Here is a 5,080-nt window from a genome sequence, read left to right on the forward strand (position 1 = left end):
TGCTTGCTCAACCTTTGTGGTGGTCCGCGTCACCGTCTTCCCCATGATTGCGCAGCCTTTGTGGTGGTCTGCGTCACCGTGCACCCCATGCTTGCGCAGCCTTTGTGGCTGCCTTTGTCACCGTGTGCCCCATGCTTGCGCAGTCTGTGTGGTGGCCTTCATCACCGCGTGCCCCATGCTTATGCAGCCTTTTTGGCGGCCTTCGTCACCGTGTTCCCCATGCTTGCACAGCCTTTGTGGCAGTCTGCGTCACCGTGCGCCCCATGCTTGCGCAGCCTTTGTGGCTGCCTTTGTCACCGTGTGCCCCATGCTTGTGCAGCCTGTGTGGCGGGGCGGCCTTCGTCACCATGTGCCCCATGGTTGCGCAGCCCGTGTGGCGGCCTTCGTCACCGTGTTCCCCATGCTTGCGCAGCCTGTGTGGTGGCCTTCATCACCATGTTCCCCATGCATGCGCAGCCTGTGTGGCGGCCTGCGTCAATGTATGCCCCATGTTTGCGCAGTCTGTGTAGAGGCCTGCGTCTCCAAGTGCCCCATGCTTGCGCAGCTTGTGAGGCGGCCTGCGTCACCATGTGCCCCAGCCATAATAATATATCGGTTGCTATGGCAAACGCCTTTTTTTTTTCCTGTTTTCATACATGAGACCCATCTTGTGTCAAATAACTGAGGCCATATTGATTTTATATCACTTTCTTCATCAGTCAGCCGCAAAATGTAAGAGTGTTGTAGAAAATACAGTAATTTTTTATTCCATATTTTTCCATCCTCATACATTCATCACAATGCAAGAAGTTGGGCTTATTTTACACCAAAATGTGATCTAAAGGATTTCACGTTCTTTCCACCCACATTATAAAAGCTGAATCCAAGTGTATAATTAGCGTTAATGCACATTCCGGCTGAAATGATAGGCGATTTAATTAGCAGAATAATAAATATAGAACTGCTGTGTGGGGAACAAAAAAAGCGTCAGATCGTAGGCACGGACGGGGTTCGAACCCGTGATCTTCGGTTTACGAGACCGACGCCTTACCACTTGGCCACCGCGCCTGCGTCTAGATTTGGTGTGCGAGCTCGCTGTAATTCTACACACAGCCCTCAGTGTGCTGCTCTGACAGTCTCCAGTGTGGACGCATGTCAGCTGAGCTATGAGGCAGAGCTGCCATTTGTACAAATGCTTTCATGAATAAATGTCGTCCGTTTCACGATACTGAATCGTTCACGCTTTACTGCTCGTCCTACAGTGAACATTCTATACATAATGCCGATTTCCCGAGTGTCGGTGACGACGGAGCTTTCCCGCGTAGTCTCAAACGGTTTATTTTCCCGCCCATAGTGTGTGACGTGTCCGTGTTTCTCCATAAAGAAGGCACAGTCCGCACTTTTTTTTCTCTGTTGTCCTCTCGGTTTTTCTTGGAAACTGACGAAGAGATTTACTTCATAATAAATAATAAAAATATACTGAGATGGTGAAAAGCTTTATAACCTGCACATACAGTGCCTCAGGCAATACAGAGCTATGTAATATGGACGCAACAGCAAAATGGCAGACAGGACACAGCAGACATTTCTGCCATTTCCCCTGTCACAGTTTATTATAGGCAATAAGAGTAGCGTAGCTGCATGTGAGAGGAAAAAAATAAATCACATTATAAAAAGTCACATGCGGCCATTTTCATATTCGGGCATGGACAATTTAGTCTCCTTGATCCCTTCACCTCTGGTTACCTCAGAATCGCATCTAGCGGTTTAGCACAGGGGGCTGCACTTGCTGTTTGGCATCATACCCCTATTGCATATCAGAAAAAAAACCTGAAATATACTGGCAAACAGATCTAAAAACTATAATGATCCCCTTAGTGAACACTATTAGTGCCTTCTTTTTGTCTTTATGCAGTAATAATGCCTTGTACATTACTTAAAAAGCAATAATATCCCAAGTGCCCCCCTTTAAAGTAATTATGTCCCCTAAAAAGTAAGATTACGCCATTATTGCTCTCCTAAACAGTAAAAATGCCTTCTTAGTGTTCCTTTAGTGCCGCTGCCTTAGTAGCCTATTAAAAGTAATTACCGTATGCAACCTTAAAAAGTAATAATGCCTATTCAGTGCCCTCTTAAACGTTATAATTCCGCCTTAGTGCCCCTTGTGCAATAAACAATGTCACTTTGTGCCCCAGAAAAAAAAAACTTATTGTGACCTCTGTATTAATGCCTGCCCTTATAATGTCTGCTTCTGCCGTTGCGAGTGCCGTTGGCTGACAACGCTAGTCCTGTGTTGGTTAGTTCATTCTGGACAGGGAGCTCGGGAGTTAATTTCTGTTTGTGTTAGGCCCCCTTCACACATCTGTTTTTTTGTGTCTGTATGTGGTCCGTTTTTTTAAGGAGCGCAAATACGGACACACGCACAACCATTCTATTCAATGGTGGTGCGTACATGTCAGGTTTTTCACACGGACAGTGTGTCTGAGAGAAAAACCAACAGACATGTCATTTTTTTCACTTACCACGGATCAAATGCTTGTTGCACACATGCACACTGACACTCACGTGACATCCTGGAGTCATCAGTGTGACACGTATTGGCACCTGAGTAAAAGCAGTATACGGTAGTTATGGCTGTTCCCAGGCACCAGGTGCTGAATTAAAGTCATCATTGTCGCCTGGTCTCCCTGCAATCAGCGCAACCGTACAACGCTGATGGGAGTTGGAGTTAGGGCCCACTGTGTGCGTATATCATGTATTGCATAAAAAATAAATTAAAAAAACGGCGTGGGGTCCCCTTTCATTTTCTTAACCAGCTGAAGACTGACAGCTGGGGCTGATGTTAATATTCTGGGAAGGGGCCAAAAGCCATAAAGGTTCCCAGTGTATTAGTAACAGCTCACCACTCTTTAGTTAGTCTTTACTGGTAATTATAGGGGGACCAAAAAAAGATGTGTGGTCCCCCCTATATTTACTAACCAGCAAAGGCTAAATAGACAGCTGCTGGCTGATATTAATAGGCTGTGACGGGGCCACGGATATTGGCCCTCTCCCAGACTAAGAACATCAGCCCTCAGCTGCCCCAGAAATGGCACCTACATTAGATGCGCTAATTCTCATGCTTACCCTCCATTCTTCACATTTGGTGCGGTGGCAAGTGGGATAATAGTTGTGGGGTTGATGTCAGCTTTGTAATGACAGCTGACATCAAGCTCAGGGATTAGTAATTGAGGGGTGTCTATCAGACACCCCCATTACTAACCCCATAGTCAAACTTAATAAAGACACAGACAGATTAAAGTCCTTTAATGGAAATAAACACTTCAGATCCTCTTTTAGGCCGCCGTCACACTTGCGAGTTTTACGGACATAAGAGCGCAGAAAATACGTCCGTAAAACTCGCAAAACAAACGGCACAATTATTCTCTATGCCCCCGCTCCTTTCTGCCGTATTTTACTGATCAGTATTATACGGCTTTCTATGGCCATAGAAAATCGCAGCATGCTGCGTTTGTCACCGTATTGCACAAAAAAAAGCCAATGAAAGTCTATGGAAGCCCCAAAAATACGGATTACACACGGACCAGCAGTGTGACTTGCGAGAAATACGCAGCGGTGTTAGAGAGAAAAGCCGGTAATTCAGTGCGGTGTACAGTAAAATCACACTGACAGCTTACAGTAGAATAGGTATAATAAATGTGTACACATAGAATAGGTATATATATATATATATATGTCAGTGAGACATATATATGTATATACATATTATTACTTCATACAGCGTTAGATAGCTTTAAAGCCGGTAATGCAATTGCCGGCTTTTGCTATCTCCTTCCTAAACCCGACATGATATGAGACATGGTTTACATACAGTAAACCATCTCATATCACCTTTTTTTTGCATATTCCACACTACTAATCTTAGTAGTGTGTATATGAAAAATTTGGCTGTTCTAGCTACTAAATTAAAGGGTTAAATGGCGGAAAAAATTGGCGTGGGCTCCCGCAAAATTTTCTCCGCAAGGTGGCATTAACCCTTCATTACCCCATATCCCACCGCTACACGGGAATGGGAAGAGAGTGGCCAAGTGCCAGAATAGGCGCATCTTCCAGATGTGCTTTTTCTGGGGTGGCTGGGGGCAGATGTTTTTAGCCAGGGGGGGGCAATAACAATGGACACTCTCCAGGCTATTAATATCTGCCCTCAGTCACTGGCTTTACTACTCTGGCGGAGAAAATTGCGCGGGAGCCCACGCCAATTTTTTCCGCCATTTAAACCTTTAATTTAGTAGATAGAACGGCCAAATTTTGTATATACACACTACTAACATTAGTAGTGTGGAATATGCAAAAAAAAAGGTGATATGAGATGGTTTACTGTATGTAAACCAGGTCTCATATCATGTCGGGTTTAGGAAGGAGATAGCAAAAGCCGGTAATTGAATTACCGGCTTTAAAGCTATCTAGCGCTGTATGAAGTAATAATATATATACATATATGTGTCTAATTACATATATATATATATATATATATATATATATATATATATATACAGTGTGTGTGTGTGTGTGTGTATATATATATATATATATATATATATATATATATATATATATATTTTTTTTTAACACATGGATCCCTTGTATAGCCATGTGTTGGTTTTGCAAGCCTGCGAGAAAAACACGCAGTACGGATGCCATACGGATTACATACGGAGGATGCCATGCGCAAAATACGCTGACACACCCTGCCTACGGAGGAGCTACGGACCACTTTTTTGGGGACTTTTCAGCGTATTACGGCCGTAATATACGGACCGTATTGTCTTACGTCAAGTGTGACGCCGGCCTTACCCATTTATTCACCAAAAAGTAAAAATGCAAAGTTATACTCACCTTTTCACCGATAATCCATTAATACCTATGTCCCACAACGATTCAGAAGGTGTGAGCGGTGACATCAGTGATGCGATGAAAACTGCTGCCTGTAACTGGTGGTAACCTTAACGACATCACCGCCATTCACAGGGAGCTGTGTTATCACACTCAGCTCAGTGTATTCCGGCTGGCATGGTGAGCGATTGCATCACTGATGTCACCA

General features: G+C 44.1%; 1 non-coding gene across 1 annotated transcript; it reads right to left on the minus strand.

The window, feature by feature from the left end:
- Positions 1-975: 975 nt before the first annotated feature.
- On the minus strand, positions 976-1,047 carry TRNAT-CGU (transfer RNA threonine (anticodon CGU)). Its single transcript has one exon. It is a non-coding gene; the product is annotated as a tRNA-Thr (tRNA).
- Positions 1,048-5,080: the final 4,033 nt, after the last annotated feature.

Source organism: Ranitomeya imitator, chromosome 7, assembly GCF_032444005.1.
Source record: "Ranitomeya imitator isolate aRanImi1 chromosome 7, aRanImi1.pri, whole genome shotgun sequence".
In the NCBI taxonomy this organism is placed as follows: Eukaryota; Metazoa; Chordata; class Amphibia; order Anura; family Dendrobatidae; genus Ranitomeya; species Ranitomeya imitator.